We start from the raw sequence: 20,340 nt of genomic DNA on the forward strand, positions 1-20,340 counted from the left end.
GATCAAATGTGTGTTTTCCCCCCTTGCACCACGCACAGCCACCATCCATGTCAGGTTGGTGGGGAGCGTCCCCAGCAGCTATTGTCTCTGCAGGTCTGCAGCAGCGAGGGGAAAAGCCAACGCGGCCGAGGAAACGTCACTTCACGAGTGGTGGAACTGAAAGGACGGAGAGCCTCGTGATTAAAAAGCGCACGGGACCCGAAACCCTGGAGAGCTGAATTCACTTCCTCACTCGGCTGCAAAAAAAAAATAATAAAAAAAAAAAAAATAGCGAGTTTCCTGTGTGATCACATCCTAGATGATTTATTCACGTATCTGGTGTTGAAAACCGAGGGGAGGGGGGCGGAAAGGAAGCAGGAGGAGGAAGGGGAAGAGTCGATCCTGTGGGTTTTTAATAGGCTTGGGGTTAGCCGAGCACTGCAGCGGCTCAGCTCCCGGCCCATGGCACGGATCCTGCCCTGGGAATCGCCAGGCAGGTGATGAGAGGGCTCGCTGCTGCCAGCCTTGTGCAACAGCCCGAGACTCCCTGCTCCGGCGTAGGAGGCCTGTTTATTTCTTCAGATGCCAGCCAGTTTTGCTGGGTGGGAAGAGCGGCACCCCGGGGACACCCCACGGCACGGCGCCGCCAGGCCCCGCAGCCGCGGCCTCTCCTCCAGGTGCGGCCCAAAATGTGACACGCAGGGAACAAGACGGGGACACGAGGCAAGCGAGCCGCAGCCGGGACTCAGGGCAGCACCCTCTGCATTCAAAGTGCTTCAGTCGGAGTACAGCAGGAGGCTTTCCCCACGCGCACCGCAGCACCGGGCTCTCACGCTCCAGCTGGTCCAGCCCCGGCCCGAAGTCAGCGGAGTTTCATCCGATGCCACTGCTGGGCACCTCCTGGAAATCCACCCGTTGAGCATGTCGAGGTTAAAGTCCTCCTTACTCGGTTTTTGCTCATGTGGAAATGCGTCAGGCTGTCGGATGGCTTGAAGCAGGGACAGGCTGCATTTTATGGGCCTTTTTAAGGAAGTTGTATCATGACGACTACGGGAAACGCTCGGGCTCGTGCCTACACACTCCACAGCAGACACGTCACGTCTGAAGACACCACGATCACTGCTGCATCCCTCACAACGTAGAGCTGGCAAATGCTGAACTCAGCGAGTGGAAGAGCAGCCTTTTGTACAGAAGTAAACGCACAAAAACCATGAGCACCAAGACTTGCCTCCAACTCCAGATCCAAAAGTAAGAAGCTGTCTGTAGGGATTACGGCGTTTAGCACACTCCAGAAATTTTTCCTGACATCTTCTTGCTCTGTGTAATGGGGAGGAGGGACTTCTTGCAGCTCCGGAGCCACCAGCGATTTCACGTGTGATATCCCAGACAGCAGCCTGCGCCGAAGATAAAAGGAGCTGGAGTTTAAAAAGGGAACTGAGTTGTCCCCGGGGAGCCTCCAGCCGCTTTGTGGGACGCATCCGTAACGAGGGGACGGTGACGAAGGGAGCGCCGTGTGTCAGGTCTCCAAGCCAACCCCTTCCTGCCAGAGAGCTTCAGCAAGCAAACGCCTGACGTGAAGTAGCTGTCAGGACAGACATTTGAAGCGTCGCCTCTTGTAAACAAGGGTTGCTCCGGAGGCACGGGGGATTAGGGCAGTTCAAACAGTCCTCGGCGTGACTTACCGGAGCGGATCTGCAGCTTCAGCTCCTCTGCTGCCCAGCTCTCGCCCGGCACCCCTGATAAACACCAAAGATCCCACCCCGAAACCTTCAACCCCACCAACATCCCTGCACGCAAGCAGGGGCAGGGACGGTGATGGGAGAAGCCCCAAATTCCCGAAGAAAACCCCCAGAAGAAAACCCTCACCCCCGTAAAGCATTGAAGGAACCCCCACCCCACGGTGATTTCCCCAAAACCGCCAAACACAGCCAAGTTTTGCTCTGGGTAGGGAGCCCGGCTGCTGCTGTTTGATTCAAAAACCCCAAAGCCAGGCTCTGAGCAGCACGGGCTGCCTTTCCCCTGCCTCCTGGGGCTAATGGATTAACTGGGTCTTCCCAGTTTCTATCACCAGGGTTTGGCTGCTGATGGGTTGCTGGGAGCTGTGCACAACCCGTTTCCAGCCAGGGCTTTGCTCACGCAAGAAGGGACGAGGAATCCCATTGCAAAACACCCGGTGACAGCCTGGGAGTTCACCCGCTCGTAAAAATGCTCGAGCCTTGGCGGCGCGGCCCGGCGAGGGGCAGCCCGGGTTTTGGGGCAGGTAAGCCGTGCACACATGATTCAGGTGAGCAGCACGTAGCTGGGAGTGCATAGCTAAGTGCTGCTCACCCGAAGGAATGCGGGAGGCGCAACAAGAAGCCACTTGTCTGGCACGGCGAGGAGCCCTGCAATAATCCGCGCCGCCCCAACAGCGCCGAGGAGCCCGGCTCTCTGAAGGATGAGGCCGCCAGCACCACGATCCCACCAGGATGGGCAGCGGGCAGGCTCAGGAGGACGAGGACACCTCCAAATCAATATCATGCCACCCCTCCCTGAGCACTTTACGCAGGCACCGCCGTGTGTCCTCGGTGCCAAGTCTGGAGGTTCAGAACCAGGGCTCCAAAACAACTTGGAAGCAGCCAAAAAATAGCAAAGCAGCCGCCCTGTCCTTCAAAAAGGCACAAAAAGTGAACAAACGAGCACCAGAAACCCATCTCTGATGCTCTAACGCCGTGCCACCAGCCAGCTCTGCCACAGTGGCACGGACCCTGCCACCACGACGGCCCCTCCGGCGGGTGACAGCAAGGTTTTGCACCGCCTGTCAAAGCCTGTCCGTGCAACCCAGTCAACGAGCAGCTTATTTATTACCTTAACGACTCCCAATAATAATGACTCATCAATGAGCGCCAGCAGGTTGGGCCGCCCCGTCCATCTGGCCGATTTAGGAAGTGACTTCCCCGCGCAGGTGCTCCCGGCAGCACAAAGCCCTTTCATTCAGCAAAGCCAGAACAAAAGCCGGAGGCCGAGCACTGACCGCCAGAGGAAGCACTAACGAAGCCGGGGGAGCGCTGATTCATGTGGAGCACGCAGAGGTTGCTCCCGAGCTCGGCGCGGGGCAGGACACCCGGAGAGTGACCCCACCTAACTTCACCGCGAGGAGAGCTGGGGCAGATGCTGCTCGGGTGATTTCACGCATTATTTTGTGCTGCTGTAACGCAGGTGGCTGGCGTTCAGACCACACCGCTGACGGAACAAAGCCCTGTCGGTTCACCTCATGAAAGTCTCCAGGTAACCAACCCCGTATTTACGGTGTGCCAGGCTGCTTCTCTCATCTCCACCTCCTTTGTTTTCTTCTCGGAGGCCACAGAGATTTGAAAGTTTTATGACTCACTCGGCTGAGATTTTCCACGCTCCCCCAGAACTCCTGGTTCTTCAGCACACTCCAGAGCACTGTGACACCCCACAAGGACGGCAGGCACCGGGCACAATCCACCTCCCGAGAGGGCAGGTGGGAAAGGTGGCACCAGCACAGCTTTATTCCAACTGGGCTCAGACCAAGACAGCAGCAGGAAAAGGAAGAACCAAAGACAAATTGCAAATGCACTATGCAAAAAAGCTACAGCTGGCGTATTTAAGTGCTTCCCAAACTCCTGCTAGCTGTTCCTCCCATCCCCTAGTACAGTCAGCACGCAGGGTAACCTATATGCTAAGCCATATAGGTTCAAGTCAGAGTAGACACTCAGTATGTTTTCCCCAACTTGCTCCCTTTTGTTCAGATCACCTTTTTCAGCGCAGAGCTGATGTTTGTCATGGTGCAGAAGCGAAAAGTACACATATCATTACCTTCAAGAGGAAGGAAAAAAAAATCAATGTGGACACGATTTGAATTTTACAGCGTTCGACTACCACGACTTGCAAAAAAACAGCTGTCCCAGCAGGTCATGCAAGCTTCATAGGACAGCTGTAAAATGCAAGATCTTCCTTCCCCTTTTAAAGGAGATTTACTTATATAAAAACGTGTATTAAAAAGAAAAACACATGCAGGCTGAAGCCCTGTAGTTAAGGCCCACTCGATTACAGCAGAACGAGCGCGCCCTGCTTCACAGGGCCTCACCAGTTGATCCACGCAGCCGGGCTGAGATATTTAATTACCAGCATCAAGTCAGAAACCAAAGCACCCAACAAAATCCTCATTTGTGCGAGAAGCCTGCAGAAATCCCGTCGAGCAGGCTTTGGCAATCTCCAAAGCTGACAGCTGGACGCCCTTGCTTATCTCCTGCTGGAGCGCGCGCGCGGAAAAGCCCCGAATGCTTGCAGTGCCGAGCGAGCCGTGCAGGCAGCCCCGCCGGCCTCTTGTAAAGGCTCACAGAAATAGGCGAGCTTCATTTATTAATACTTCAGGGATAAAAGCGACCGTGCAGCAGCAGCTCGGTGCGTACGAGTGAAGAAGGAGGATGGGCAGGGGACAAGCAAGCGGTGCCCACTGCCAGCCACCCTCACAGGTACGCTCGCTGCCCGCGCAGGAGGGATCGATGCAAGGGTTGATCTCTTCAGTGGGATCCCTCAAAGAAAACCTTTCAAGCAGAAGCTGGGAGGCTGCTGGTGACCAACAGCATCATCACACCCACTCGGGCACCCCGCTGTCTGCCCCTCGTGCTGGATTTCAGCAGTTTTGAAGCTGGGAGCGAGCCAGCAACATGATGGTGGGCACAGGTGGGACCAGGGGGGCTCCGGGCCAGCAGGTAAACCCCACCCGAAGGCTTTCTGCAAGGGAGGAGTCACTCGGCGGTGGTGACAGCTCGGGAGAAGAGGGGGAAGAAGCCAAAACAAAGAACAGAAGCAGGGGGAGATAACCACGACCCGGGGCCGAGCGGCCGTCGCCCCCTGCTCTTCCCATCCGCGGAGCCCTTCCTGCTGCCTCCCGAAAACAAAGGGTCAGATAAGGAGCCGGCTCAGGTCGAGACCGGTCTGACTCTGCTTCCAGCCCAGGGCAGCGGATTCGGGGCTGCTCCTACACCTCACCCATCCTGTTTGCCTCCCCGGGGCGGAGGCCGGGACGCGGAGCCGGCTGCGTGCCCGGCCAGCCCCAAAACACCGCAGGGCCGCACGCAGCGACCCGGCTGGACAAGGAGGAGGACGAGAAGGAGGAGAAGAAGAAGAAGGAGGAGGAGGAGGAGGAAGCCTCCACGCTTCCTGCTGTCCCACCTTGCCTGGTCGAGGATCCCAGAACCTGGCTCTCGCTCCCTTGAGCACGCAGGAGGCGGGTGGCCACCGGTGGCGTCTGGCTGGTCCCCGAGCAGAGCGAGTCACTCATTAACCGAGGAGCGGCCAGGTGGAGGTCCGGCCCGCGGCCAGGAGGAGGTCGGGCCCGCGAGGCCACGCAGGAGGCCAGCAGGGGGAAAGGAAGCCGGTGGGAAGAGGCTCGCAGCCCGCGGGGCCCATGGAGCCCTCGCTGCGGGCGGGCAGGGAGCGCCGAGCGCTCCGAGGTATCGCCGTGCAGCCGGGCCCGGGGAAGGAAAGCGGGGCTGTGCTGCGAGGCGGCCTTCGTGCGAAACACCGCCGGGTTTTGTGTGCAGTATCGGGATCGACCTCTAGAGAGGGGAAAAAAAAAATGGGGGAAAAAAAAGAAAAAAAAAAGGGAAAAAAAGGAAAAAAAAAAAAAAAAGGAAAAAAAAAAAGAAAAAAAGGAAAAAAAAAAGGAAAAAAGCTGTGTCTGCTGTCCTCGGTGCAGCGGGGTGAAGCTGGCTCGGTGCATGGTGGTGAAGGTCTGCGGCACTCGGGGACCACCCGTGGGTCCTGGCACCCTGCTGCCCACCTGGGATTTGCACGGCCAGCTCCTCATGCCCTGCTTTGCAGCAAGCAGCCCCTTGTCTGAGCTGCCGCCCAAGCAAACCACTCGGCTCTGGACAGCAGGAGGGCTCTGGTCTGGCTTTGCCTTAAATCAACCTTGATGCAAAAAGGATGCCCAAAGCACCGAAAGGATGCGAGCAGCCCCCGAGGATGAAACCCCAACGCTGCCGCTGATGGCTTCGCATCCACCCAAGCACAATCCGACCGCAACCACCGCAGCGGAGGCATCGCCCTTTCTGCGCCCCCGACCCAAATTCTCCATAAATCCCCCCAAAACCCTCATCCTGGAGGGTGCCACAGCCAACCTGCCCACCCCCCCGACCCCAACCCCGCTCCCCCCCAGCCCCATGCCGACCTCCCGCTGCCCCTGCACAGCACCGGGGGGCTCCAGCACCCTTGGGTGGGCAGCCTCAACCCCTCCTTCGCCACCCAGCCCCGCTCCCCTCTCCACATAGGGACCCCGAGGGGGGTCCCCAGGGCTCGGTAGGGCACTCACCGAGCGGCTGCGGACCCCCGGTACCTGCCGGTGCGGCGCGGAGCCCGCCCGGCCCCTGCCCACAATGGGCCGCGGCCGCCCCGCCCCGGGCCGCCCCTCGGCTCGGCCCCGCCGCCGCCATGGCGTCACTCGGCCCGCCCCAAGATGGGGGCGGCGGGGATGGGGTGGTACTGAGGGCTGGCACCGAGGGGTAGGGGGTGAGGGAAGGGGTATGGGTACAGGGAGGGGATGGGGGGAGCTGGTATGGGGCGTAAGTATTGTGAGGAGAGGGTGGGGGAGCTGGGGGGGTGGGCTGGGGAAGAGGGGGCTCAGAGCAGAGCTCGGTGCTCTCTGCAGGTACCTGGAAGGGGTGGGGAGCTGGGGGTCGGCCTCTGCTCACAGGTAACCGGTGATGGGACCAGGGAATGGCCTCGAGTTGTGCCGGGGAGGTTGAGGTGGGAAATGAGGAGACATTTCTGCTCAGAGAGCAGGCAGGCGTTGGGACGAGTTGCCCAGGGAGGTGGTGGAGTCCCCGTCCCTGGGGGTGTTCAAGGGAAGGTTGCCATGTCCCCTGGTGCTTGGGGACATGGTTCAGTGGTCACATTGGTGGTAGGGAGATGGACCAGATGATCCTGGAGGGCTTTTCCGAACTAATGATTCACCGACAGCCCCAGCAGTGCAGAATGGGTGTGGGAGCACTCAGAGGAGGGCACCGGTGCTCGTCCTGCAGGTCTCTGCTGCATGGTCACTGGTGGTGGGCACACAGGGACAGCACAAAGCGCACCGGGGAGTGAGGACAAAGCCCTGAACCATGCGGGTGGGCAGGCACCGAATGGGCTCCTGGTGAGGCACCCAGTGCCCTGTGGCTGTCAGCACCCAAGGGACCTTTAGGCAATGCCCTCAGTAATGGGTTTCATCTTTTAGCTAGCCCTGCAGAGGTCAGGCATTAAACAGGATGACGGTTGCGGGCCCTTCCAGCTGAGCTATTCCACCCTATACTAACCCATTTTGTTCTGCTCAGCTACCTGGGTGGTGCCGATCCGAGAACCAGAGGGTGGCATTCCCTCCCGCAGAGCCCCAGCAGATGAGCCACGGAGATAAAATTTCATCAGGCTGGTGACACGGGTGGTGACGGGCATGCAAGATCGGTATCCCACCTGCTTTTACAATGCATGACGATGTTCTCCCAAGCAACATCATTCCCCGCCTGTCAGCTCCGACTTAATAAATCACTTTTCCAGGGGTTCCTGTTTCACGTAAAGCAGCACAGCAGCCTGACCGGCTGTACGTGGCTGGACTTCCACGTGCACTCGCATAACCTCTGTATGGAGATAAGGCTGTGGGCTTCCACCCGCTTCATGCATAGGAAATAGTTATTGCTCTTGTTGCAAATCAAAACTTGAGATCAAATTAATAGCGTGTAACATTATAGCCTAAGTAAACTTTTTTTTTTTTTTTTTTTTTTTTTCCTGGATAAGAGGTCAAGCTATTTATATCTTGGGTGAATTTTTTTCTCAGCAACAACCGTGTGGGAAGCTCTGACGAGCTAGGAGGGACTTAGAGGGATTGCTCATATGGGCCAAGCACAAATAATTACTAAGACAGCAGAAGGGCCAACGATGGGAACGTAAAGGAAGAGCATCCTTAGGGGAGCTGACACTGAAGTGCGGGACGAAGAGTAACATGAGAGCGACTGCATGGGGTGGGCTCTCTGCAGCTGCAGCCAGACGGACTCCTAGGTGGCCATCTGCATGAGGGAGAGACAGGAACCAGTGTGTGCACGGGGTCTGCCAAGTGCTACACAGGTCAGCCTCTTACAGCCCTGACAGCAGCTTTCCCGGCCCATCCAGGCACCATCACAGGACTTTATCTGCAAAATAAACCAGGATCAGACCCAGAGTTTCAACCCATCCCATACAGTTTCAGTCCAAGACGCCGCACTGGTTCATGTTTATGATCCCTTATTCCCAAACAAGTTGTCTGTACCCTCCCTGGAGGAAAAAGCATGTTGGGAATGATAAACCCATTACAGACATTTTTTAGGATGTCAGCTAGGCCTTTTTGGTTTTAAAGCAAGAAGGTACATTTATCTCAACAAAACACACTTCCATAAAGCGGATTTTCTACTCACTGTGCCCGGCCCTTTTCCTAACTTCTTGTCTCTTGTAGCAATGAGCTCCACAGGTAAATGTGAAATGCCAGGAAAAAATACTGTTTCACTTTACTGGTGGAGAACTTCAAAGTCGGCCCTATTCCCTGTCACTGCTACAAGGCTGGCCTCACCTCTGAGTGGTTTAAATCTCTCTCCACAGCCTAGCCTGGGGCAAACAAATCCTAGCCCTTGAGCTGCTGTCCCAAGGGATGGATCTTTCTGCAGGGAAAGTGTGACTGGTCAGACCCTGAAACCAGAAATAATTCCTTCTGAAACCATCAATACCTTTGCATCACCATGCGTGTCTTTCCAAAGAGCTAGAACTCCCCACAAAAAGCAGACAGCCCGAGGTGCCCAGGACACGTGTCTGTGCCAGCCCACAGCAGAAGCAGCAGCGTGGCCATTCCGTCCTAATGCTTTGTAATGCAGTGGTTGGCACACGTGGATCTTGGTGAGGTCTGGGTGGGTTCCTGGTAATAGGGCACTTCTTTGTGGAGGGATGCATCGGAGGCTGCACGGCAGGCTGAAAGGTCAGCAGAAGGGCTCACAGCACACGCTGGCAAAAGGAATCGTTGCAAATTGCCACCACCAGCTTGGTTTTGGACAGAGACCCCCATGCAAACAGCAACATGCAGTGTGCAGGTGCTTTCATAACGGTACCTTGGTGTAGGAGCAGAGGGAATTGGCAATTATGGGGGCTTTTTTGGTGTCGGGGGCAGGCTCTGAGGAGCAGCATGTCCAATGGCAGTGCTGTGAAGCTGGTGGGGTGCGTGGACAAACGCATCTCTAAATATGCTGGGGAAAAGCCAGCTCAGCTTTTGGAGACAGAAATGATGACTCACGGAATCTATCACGGTCCTTGGAAGCAGGCAAAGGTTTGGAGGACAACAGAGATCTAATGGATATAATAGATATGGATTTTCTAAGGGCTCTTGAGGACGGTATGGAGCCATGAAAAATTAAGCTGTTTACAGACAGAAACCACAAGGGACAGCCAGGGATGGTTGGTCCCTGCGGTGGAGGGATGCCCAGGGGAGCTGTGCAGGGGCCTGTGCTGCATCTCCAACCGTGATGTGGGCAGGTTGGGAGCTCATGACACAGGAAAACCCTAGAAGGATCTTGGGATGCTCAGTGAGAAGATGACAGATGTGGGGATAAATCTAAGTGATGAGCTGCAGAAGAAGCACTCCTACCCTCATGCACACAGTGATGGTCTCTGAGTGACCCTCACCCTGTGACAATGGGATCCTGGGGTTAGTTTTAGCAGGAAATTTGATGAAAGCATCAAACTTATTGCTCAGCAGCAATCATGAAAGCAAACAGGTAGGATTTAATGAGAAAAGAGGAAAAACAACTGTACAGATTCTTAGTTTGCTCTCGTCTTGAATATGATGAGCGGTTCCTTTCTCTTTTCTCACCAGAAGACCAAAGATGGGGGGCATCTAGGTAACAGGATTATTCAATACAACGCTTCTAAACAAGCCTTGGGCTCAGGAAGTCCTGGAGCTTCAGTCTACTGCAGCCTTGGAGATTTTACTGGAAAATGTCCCTGTACACTTCTCATGCCCTTTGGAGAGGATGCTGGGTGGGATGGTCCCCGTGTCCGACCCAGCACGGCTGTCTTATGGTCCTACTTTCACTTTTCCTCCACGAAATGCCCTCCCAGGCCTCCCCTTCCAACTTTTCTCATGGAGACACGTCCTCCAGGCAGCGATGGTTTGATCTGGAGGCTGCCAGCCTTGGGCAAGCAGCTGCAGAGCGGCTGGCACCTGGAGGGGCGTCTTCCTCGTGGCAGCGGTGCAGCCATTTTCTTGTAATTGCCTCCTCGGAGCTTGTTTGGAGGCTGCTTATCAAGCCCCATTGTGTCGCTTTCCTGCTTGTTTTTCCAACAGCTGCCTATTAAATTAAGCTCCCATATTCAGGCAGGAAAGCCCAGTAACCAGCTGCCCAGAGCCTCGCTGGCTGTGTAGGACACATGCAGCAGTCAGCCCGGGATAGGGACAAGCACCCAGCCCTTGGAAGGGGACAGCGTGGGCACCCAGCCTGCCTGGAGGATAATCCTGTAACAGGAGGTTTGTCTGTTGGATGGAAAGCTGAACCAGGCCTTTCTCTGAGCTGAGGGAAAGAAAAAGAGTTTCTTGTCCTAAATATCACAGAATCACAGAATTGTAGGGGTTGGAAGGGACCTCAAGAGATCATCAGGTCCAACCCCCCAGATACGTAAGAATATACTTGGCATTGTTCAGATTAGCTGCTCGCTGGACCTGTCAATGTTCTCTGAGCTCCATCCATGTGAGATCGATCCCGTGTTGTCCCTGGGGGAGAGCTTTTGTGTGTCTGCTCCAGTGGAACTTGAAGGGACCCCCTTGGTCCAGAGGGCAGTAATGGAATAGGGAACCCATCCCATCACAGAAATTAAACAAAATTGATTTTGGAGGGGAAAAAAACACATCTCTTCTCAATGTTATTTTTTTGTGTGTGTGTGTGTTGTATGGATGAGCTGCTCAGCAGAAAAATGGGCTGTAGCTTTTATTTCATCACTGTTTTGGTCTCGGCAGCAGAAGACCAGCGCCAAATGAGCAAAACCACTCTGTGCTGCTGCCGTCATCCTGCTCTGCCGGAGCTTACGGGAAGGTTTCCATCGGCAGCAATCAGGGCTGGTTTTAGCTGAGAGGTAGGAGACAGCGCTGTGCTTTGGCTCTCTTTAATACGGGGCTTTTAGAGCACATAGAGGCCCTTTTGTGGCTTGGTATCTGAGCAGGGAGGTTCTGCTTGAAAACAAACCGCACCCAGAGCCAGCCTTATCTCCAGCAGCGCCGAGCCCGATCTCGCCCCAGGGTTCACAGCAGCTCCCAGCAGCTGGCAGGGGAGGCAAAGCTTCGGTGTGATGTTTTGCAGCCTCGAAAAGGAAAATAAACGCATTCCCAAGGCAGGGCTCCGCCGAGCCTGTTGGCTGGAAGTGCCAGCAGAGACTTGCTGGATTTAGGTCCTGATTCTGCAAAGTCCTTAAGCTTGTGAAGAATTTGTAATTTGCTTGTAAGCAAATTCCCCTGCACGTCGATGACATTTAATCACTTACATATACGTGCTTTATGGTGGGTGAGGGGGTCCCACCTGCCGGCCACAAGTCCCACCTTTGGAAGTTACTTTTCTTGCACTGAAATGCCAGGAAAGGTGCCAGATTAAAAAAAAAAAAATCCCTGTTTCAAGGCACATGGGGCAAATCCTTCCCAGAGCAAAGTTTAGTGTCCTGTTACCTTCCTTATACCCAGGGGCATTTATAGCAGCCAGGGAAGAGGGCAAGCCTACATGGCTTCTTGGCTTCATGGCTTCTTGATTTGCTCACATTTAGCAAGGGCTGAATGTGTTGCCTTTGCAGAGGGGCTAGTGGGAAGCCAGAGCATTTAAAGCCTCAGATTAGGGCAAGAAGTGCAAGTGGGGAGGTGAGAGTGGTCTGGCCAGACGCTTGGGGCAGTGGATGACAGATCCAGCTCGTGACTGCCGGCGAGGTAAATGAGGACATCGCTTACCCGATGGGAACTGGGAGCCCTCACAAAGGGCCTAGCCGCGCTGGAAATACCTCAATCCTCCTGATTTTGGTAGGAGTCAGCCTTCTAAGTACCTACATTCCTTTTGCAAAACGAGGACTTGCCTGGCTAAGCCAATTCTCGGTAATTTGTCCTCAGTGACTCAGGCAGCGTGACCCCCGCAGCCTGTGGTCACCTGGGGACGGCAGCCAGACACCCCGAGACCTGGCCGGGCGCGCTACATCACAAGGCAGTCTCTGTCCCGACGGCTATTTTGGTCACCCCGATTTGTCCCGCATCATTAAATTTTTACAACGCCTGACTCCAGACGACTTCGAGCTTGTCTCCAGTAAGTGCAGAGCTAAGAGGTTTTGTTCCTCCGAGCACGGGGCTGGAATGTGAAGACTCAGCGACCGGCACCGGCAGGAACGTTTCCCTGCTCCGTGAGGGCCGTGCAGCTGGCCCCGAGTGCCCCCGGTATCTTTCACAGCATTGCTGGGGCTTTCGCAGCTCCTGGGGGTGGATTTCTTTCTAATGAGCAGGATTCGGGACAGACCTGCAGGATACTTGCAGAGCGACGCTGCAGGCAGCAGAGCAATGGGTCCTGGTGAAGTCCTGTCAAGAGAGCCCTGTGCTGGTGCCCTGCATGGTGGGATCGCTGCAACCCCTCCAGCCCATCCCTTGGGATCTTGTGGGGTCACAGCAGCACCGAGATCATCTTCCCAGGCCAGGCACAGCTGCTGGTGGGCCGTTATCCCCAGCATCGCAGAGCTGGCGGAGGGAAATCCTGGCCACACCGACAGCAGCGGGGACGTTCCCCTCCTTAGTCACAGCCAGATTACCAACCCCGTTCTTATATTTTCCACGGAGGCGGCGTGAGTAAGAGCTGACTCCTAGGGCTGGTCGTTGCCTCCAGAAGCCTGTAGGGAGAGAAGTGCTGACGGGACTATCAGGCTGTTTTGGGACAAAGGGGAGCCAAAGGGACGTGCGAGGAGTGGGACGGGGACGCTGGGATGGGATGGAGACACCCCACGGGGCTTGGACAGAGGGGGCTGCCCCAAGGGGACACAGCATCCTCCGAGCTGCTGTCCCTAGAGGAGGTTAGCCACACGTAGCTCTGCCTTTTCCACCACCCCTGACGCACCTCAGCCCCTCCAGAGAACACATCAGGTCTTGGGAGCTTTATTACCCCTCCTGGATTCCTGGCTCATGTATGATGGACAACACAAATGATGAGCAAAGGCCACGGGTTTCAGGAGCCTGTATCCCATGGCTGGGGAATCGTGGCTTCCCCACACTCCTGTCTCAAGCCTCCCCACAGCCAGCTGGGTGTTTAAGATGCTGGAGGAAGGTGGCAGTGGCCCCCCAGCTCCCTCCGGGGCTGTTTCCCTCCCCGTGCCGGCGCGGGGAGGCGAGGCAGGGGGAACAGGAACTTTCCCACTTGGGCCGAGACGATGGGAACGAAACCTCGCTCCCCCCGGCACCGACCCGCCGAGGCGGTGGGAACATGAGCTCAGCCCTGAGGCGACTTAATGGGCTTTTTAAAAAAAAAAAAAAAAAAAAAAACAACAAAAAAAAACCCTTTGTATCAGCCCCATTCTTCTTCCCAAAGCCGGCTGGCACCGCTCCAAGGGGAAACCTTTGATTCTGCGAATACGCCACAATGAGCACCCCGAGGAGGCTCGGCTATCGGGCTCCCCCCCTCTCCCTGACCTCCTTCCCCCGGGAAGATCAGCAGGATGCGGGAGAGGTGCTTAAATCATTCCACCCCTCCAAAAAAAAGAAAAAAAAAAAAAAAAACTTGGGCTGCAGCAGATTCCCTGCTGCTAGGAAAAAGCCTCCCCGTGCCGGCAGCTCGGCCCCGTTCTCCTCCCGGCGATGCTGAGGCTGGTGGAGCAGCCCCTGGCTCTTCCAGCAGTCCAAGGCTGGGGCTTGCCGGGATTTACGAGCTTGCAAGAATCCCACCATGGGGTTATCTCCCCCCCCTCCCTGCTTTTTATTGCTGTGTAGATAGGGATTTGGCGATAGAGCCCTTCTGGGTACCGCAGTGAGCTCGGGCTGTCTGACAGCTGCAAATATTTTTCCCCACCACTGCCCAGGTCCATGTGTGCACACACCCTGCCCACACGGAGCAGCTCACCCCAAACCGGGTGACCCTGCAAGCACAACACCAAAAGCTTGCCAAGCAGAGCACCCGCTCCCTACTCCCGTCCCTCACACGCGTGTCCCCCAATCCATCCCCTTCTCCACGAGGTCGGTTTTTATCACTTTTAAATTGCTGCTGATTTTTTTTTTTCCCTGATTTTTAAAAAGTTTTCTTCAGATTATACAAACCCTGCCCTTCTGCAGTGCTCTCCAGTCCAAGGCTGGGATTTCTGAAAGGGATGTAGGGGAGTTAGGTGCTGCACCTCCAGCAGGAGCCAAGCGCTTTTCTCCTTACCGAAATCCCAATTTAAGTAGGTCACAGGGATTTTTGTGCAGCTGCTTTCCTTAGGAGTCCGAGTAAAGCTTCCAAGTTACAATTCGCCGATGAGAGGCCAGATTCAGAGGCTGTCAGCTCCTTTGTGTGTCCTCAACATGTCCAGGGCTGTTTGGTTTGATTTTGGGATCGCTGGCTGCTCACAGGGGTTGCTGCAGCTCATGCCAGCAATGGCACAAGCTGGCAGCGCTGCCCAATTTGGTCCCTTTGGTGACACACAGCCATTGCCACCTCGCAGCTTGTCACTTAGGACCAGGGCTGGAATGGTTCAGCATCCCCATCCACATCCCCATCACGAGCCCAGCTGGATGGATCCCGGCCAGCCCAAGGTGAAGGTGATGGGAGCACGAGGCTGAGCCACTTCTGCCACCAGCAGTGGTGACCCACAGCTTAGGGACGGCACAGTGCACCCCAGAAACCTATAGGCAAGCAACGGGCTGCCACCAAAAATCCGCTCCTATCCTTTATCAAAATCAGTGCCGCTTAGTCGGGATGCTCCGGGCATGATTCAACACTCATTATCTTCATTGTGCTGGAGATTAGGCTGCAATCTTCCCAGATAATAGCGTTATTAGCTCACTATTATTCTTTCTACATTATTTATTTACGCTCAGGCCAGAACACTCAAAGCTTCCGCTGGGACAGTGATATTGGTTCAGTGGACAACACACACCGCTTTTACTCTGGCAAAGCCAAGATATCTCCTGTGTAGGAACAACCCCAGGCCAAACATGCTCTCACCAAGGATCTTTCTCCATCTGTAGGAAGCTGCACGTGTTATGGACGCCCCACCAGGTGCTAATAGGGACAGAAGGGGGTCCTAGAGCTTTAGGACAGGGAAGGGGCTGTTGTGCTTCTGTACCCCTACTGCCTCCACCGTCCACCCCAGCTGGCAGCAACCCTCTTGTGTTGGTCCAGCTCCTGAAAGAAGGCCTGGAAAAGAAATTAGAGTCCACCAATTACTCACTTAATGGTAATGGCATGGGTTCCTGACTGTGGTCTTGCTCATCTGCAGAGGCACGGAGCCCTGGCTCACAACAGCACAAGGGGCACAGCGAACCCATGGCAGCCCAGCGAGCCGGGCTAGGCACGAGGGCTGGTTTGAGTCAGCTTTGGTGAAGGCTGTCGAGGGTTATTTCTGGTGAAATCACCCAGCCATGGTTTTCTTCTGAGAACATCACACAGAGGGGTTCCCACTCCACGAGAGAGCACCTGCGACAGGCCTGCAACACCCCAACAGCCCTGGTAGGCCTGTGGGCTACCTTTGATGTGTGTTCCTTCACTGTTCAAACCAGTCCCTCATGGAAAGGCTTGGACTGGAGGCTGCTGGTAAAAGCTGCTGTTGTTATTGGGCTACCGTCCATCTGTCTGAAACTCGGGTGCCCTGAGCGACTCTGCTGATGGGAAGCAGAGGCTGGAGGCTCCTTTGGACGTGCTCAGAAATCGTCCCCGCATCCAGGACTGCTTTCAGAGACGTTTAACACCATCCATCTCCCAAGCCTCTCATCGCACAGCCTCGTCCCTGGGGTCTGGTGCAAACACTCGGCTCCGGGGGCGGTGAGAGCAATCCGGCGGTGCCGTGAGGAGCCGTCCTGCGTCAGGAGTGGGGCAATCCGTGACTGCGTGGAAACGCCCCAGAGGAGAACCTGTGGATCTGGCGATGCATCGCTGCGTTCCCAGCCCAGCCCAGGGGCATCCTGCCAGCCCCGTGCTGCTGCAGCCCTCCTGCCTGCTGGCCTAGGAGAGCAGCGATGGGGTACATCAGAGAACGTGCCTGTTTGCCTTTGCTTGCTGCCTGTACTCTAAATCCAGAGATGTCTGGAAGCAGGCTCTGGATAATATTTACTGGACTGCTGCCCTTCTCCTTTGACAGCCCTGCTCCAGCTTTCAGGAGCTGCCAGCAGTGTAGCACCCAGCACTGCCCCTAAGTGAAGCTCTAGTGAGCCAAGAAGGGACGAGCTGGCTGGTATTAAACACATGCCTGCACCTCCTGGTGACCACAGGAGGGGCATCTCAATCCTTTCCTTCCCTGGGGGCCATCTACTCATATCTCACCTGGACTCTGCCACCCAAGAGCTGGCCACCACCGCCAGCTTTGCTCCAGCTTTGCCATCGGGACTCGCCTCCCTTGGGCGCTGACGTCCTGGCAGCAAAAATCCTCCTGATGCCTCCTGGGACTGAGGCAGCAGCTGGCTGACTTGCCCAGGACCAAAATGTGGATCCACACCAGAGCAGGGACATTGCCATCATCCCTCGCCGTGCTGCGCTGCTGGCCTGGCCTCCTCCCAAAGGACAAGCAGCCCAACTAGATGCTCGGCTCACCGCTGTGCCGCACAAAACTGCCCACGGCTGGGGCTGCCAGGGTGTTATCAGCTGCTCTTGTGGCTCTGCAGAGAAGCCAGGAGTCTAAGTGAAGGGTTACTAACTGCATCTTGGCCCTGGGGAACCGTGCTGGACAAACTGCCATATAATCATGGCCCAGCCCAGCCTGCAGGACAGCATTATAATATTTTTCTCTTATCACTGCGCAGCTTTGCAGGCTCTGACTTGGTCTCCTTTATCCATGTGAACGTGGCCAAGAGCAGAGCAGCCTCTGCCTGCAGAATGGCTCCTGGTGTTCCCTTTGTCTGTGGGCTCTGGGCTGTTTCTGTCTCCTCTCTCTCTTTCTGCCAAGAGACAAGCTCTGCACGGTAGGATGTACCTTTACAGCTTGATCTCGGGATGAGCCCAGCCAAGGAGAAGGGCATAATTTCCTGAATATTACAGATACTCTTTCTGTGGGCTGGAGCAGAGCAAGGTGAGCAGCACCCCGAGCTCACAGGGTGGGTTTGCTGCGTTTAACTTCAACCAGGATCTGCTTACCGGCGCCCACTGAAAGCTGCTCTGAAATAAAGCTGAAAATAGATGGATCATTTTGGCTGACGTATCTGTTCCTCCTAAAGAACTGGACGTTTTTGTTTGAATAAATCCACAGTAAATCAGCTTGGAAGAGAAACAAAGAATCTGAGGGACATGAGAAATGCAGCTCTGCATTCCGCTTTTCTTTTCTGCTGCTTCTGATATGAACGCTCCCACATGAGACTTCTGGCTGAAAACAGGCTGCAGTCGACTTAGATTTTAAAAATATTTAATGCAAAGGTGTTGCTTTGTGTGCGTGGAACTGAATTCAGTGATTTTCTAAACCAGGCCTCCAGCTTTGCAAAAAATTGTCTCTCCACAACAAATGAGCCCGTTTCTAGCCCAGCCCTTTCCACTTCTGGTTTCGGACAGGTGTGCAGCAGTGACGCCTAACACGATTTGCACACCCTTTACACCCTGTTGACTAAGTAGTTTCAAAACAAACCCCAGACGAACCTCATCTCCCTCCAAAAAACCACCTTCTCTTCATCTTCCTCAAGGAGAACCCGTAGGAAGATGTAAAATTATCCAAACGAGAACTTTGGCACGGCTGGGGTACGGCAGGCTGCGTTAGTCATCAAAGTCGCAGCTGGAGGTTGGCAACCCGCTGGCGACTTGCAAGCGAATTATTTTTATTTTCTGTTTACAAAATAGGAGAAGGAGATTACCGGGGAGGCCTCGAGGCGGGCTGCATCACCGGTGGTGGTAAAACCGAGATGACACAGAGCTGGCTTGCACCAGACGAAGGTGTGCTCCTTCATTAAGCCTGACTCATCCCTCCCAGCAGCAGCAGGGCTGCAAGAGGATGCGCGGAGGCTGCGCACGCCCCGGAGCCGCTGGCTGCCGGCAGCTGCCAGGGGCTGGGCAAAGCCCTGATCCTGCACTCGCAGGGCTCCGGCTGCTGCACGCACAACTGGTGAGACTGGTTGGAAATCGCTGGCTCAGGACTGGGTGCGTGCCCTGGCTTTCCCGTCTTCCTCTCTGGGAATTGCTCTTTAGGCTGTACTTGTGTGGGCCGGAGAATGGAGATTTTTATTTTATTTTATTTTATTGGTACTAAATTAAGCCGGGGGTATCCTTTACTGCTGTTTGAGACTCCTGGACACACAGCGCTGTTAATCTCAGACTTGACAAATTGTAAATTAAGCTTCCACAAATTACAAGATTTTATATATATATATATACAAAGAACACACACTGGCTCCCTTCACTGGGGTTTTGTGCTTTCAGAACACATCTGGGCTCTTTTCCCTGCACACACAGCAGCAGAAATAGCCCCTTCTGCAAAAGTGGAAGCCTACAATGCAACCCTCTGGCTACAGATGCAGGAACACACAACAAATCTCCTTCCTGCAGCACAGCAAGCAGCAAAACCCTCCCAGTTCTGCACTTCTGGATTCAACCGATGGAAAAACTGTCCCCCGAGAGGACCCGGTGGGTGTGTTGGTCCCTCGGTTTCTCAGTGCTCAGCTGTCAGTGAGGACGAGCAGCACCACGTTTCCCAAACTGGCCACTTGAATGGGACAAAGGAGCAAATAGCCATCACCCTGCCAAGCCTTGAGTCTTTCTGCTTGACTCACAAAGCAGGCTTGAGGAACAAACCTCCTTCCTAGTCCCTTTGCCTCCTCAAATCCCTCCTCATTAGGGAAAGAAAAGGTCAATATCAAACGTGGTGAAATGAAGCACAAGGAACAAAACACCTCCCTCGCCTGCTGGAGGGTGCTGAAAGAGCCAAGCGTGAACCTACGTTTTCCAGAGCCTCTATCAGCTCAGGGTGACTATTTTGGCTGGCCAATATGCAGCAAAGGAGCCTGATTTCAGGAAGCAATTTGCAATTGGAAGGAAAAGAAAGCACCTGCAAGTGGGTCATAGCTTGGCCTCCCCAGACAGAGGTTTGGAAATTGTCTGGCAATTTGAGAAATTCGAGAGGAGGTGCACAACCCTACCATGAGGACGTTGAGGAGATCAGAGGCTCACCACACCAGCTAGCCCTTGGAGAGACTTCCCCAGATCTGCCCAAGGAGCCTGCTTCCCTTCTCGCAGCATGTCTTTGCTGATCCAGCCATGTAGCAAAGCCCCATCTGGGCCTGTGCATTCCTCAGCACCACCCCATCTTTTCAGACCCTGCACAAAGAGACTGTCTTTCCCACCCCACTGCTTCACCCAACTCTTCATCTCCCTCTCTTTCATCTCCCCACCTTCATGTTTTCTCCAGTGCTGCCCCTCATACCTCCCGCTGGCATCTCATCATCCTCTCTGAGACCTGCCCACGGTGATGCTCTCTGCAGTGGTGGCTGCAAAGACCATGGTGAGGCCGTCTCCTCGTGGAGAGCAGCCTCTTCTGCATCTTTGTGTCTGTCCACCTCTACGCATCATTCACCTCTTCTCTTTAATCCTGCAGTGCCCTGGGGGAAATCGCTTGAATGATCGTACAGGGCATTGGCTGGAGCTCGCTTTCTCCTACAGCTGGTCAAGGACTTTCTGCTGAAAGGCAGCTGTGAGGGAAATGCCTGCTACTGCAAACAGATACATCCCATGGGACGGTGCCAGTTCTGCTGACATGTCCTCATTCCTTATCTTAACACAACAATAAAACATTTTTCTTTTTTTCACCAGAACTTCTGTGACAAATACAGTTCCTTGATAAATATGAACACTTTCATTTTTGATCAGATTTGGTTTCAGACCAAGTTTTTAAACAATCTGATTTTTTTTTTCCCTGGGAATGGAAAATTTGATTTTTAACCAACCTGCTGCTTGCAATCTTCAATCTGTTTTAGAAGGAACCTTTATTATTATTATTATTATTATTATTATTATTATTATTATTATTATTATTTAATTCAATGAAAACAGACATAATGGATATGCACCCAAACGCTCTTTTCATGTGTGCCAACAATCAGGACAGTTACCTTGGTCTACCAGGAACAGCGGTGCCCCCAAGGGAGGACATACAGTGCATAATGCTTCCCAAATACAACCACAGTTATTTATGACC

General features: G+C 54.5%; 1 protein-coding gene and 1 long non-coding RNA gene across 4 annotated transcripts in view; both read right to left on the reverse strand.

Moving 5' to 3' along the window:
- The window catches only part of DAAM1 (dishevelled associated activator of morphogenesis 1), an 84,511-nt gene extending 78,126 nt beyond the window's left edge, over nt 1-6,385 (reverse strand). For all 3 annotated transcript variants that reach the window (XM_084520910.1, XM_084520908.1, XM_084520909.1), the window contains exon 1: nt 6,305-6,385. The gene's annotated coding sequence lies outside the window, so the exon portion shown is untranslated. The remainder of the gene's footprint in view (nt 1-6,304) is intronic.
- Nucleotides 6,386-10,951: 4,566 nt separating this feature from the next.
- Nucleotides 10,952-19,734, reverse strand: LOC311437539. The gene is made up of 2 exons (XR_014693539.1): nt 19,570-19,734; nt 10,952-12,882 (listed from the first exon to the last, which is right to left on the reverse strand). It is a non-coding gene; the product is annotated as an uncharacterized lncRNA (long non-coding RNA).
- Between the last annotated feature and the right edge of the window lie 606 nt (nt 19,735-20,340).

Source organism: Aythya ferina (genome assembly GCF_964211825.1).
Source record: "Aythya ferina genome assembly, chromosome: 5".
NCBI lineage: Eukaryota > Metazoa > Chordata > Aves > Anseriformes > Anatidae > Aythya > Aythya ferina.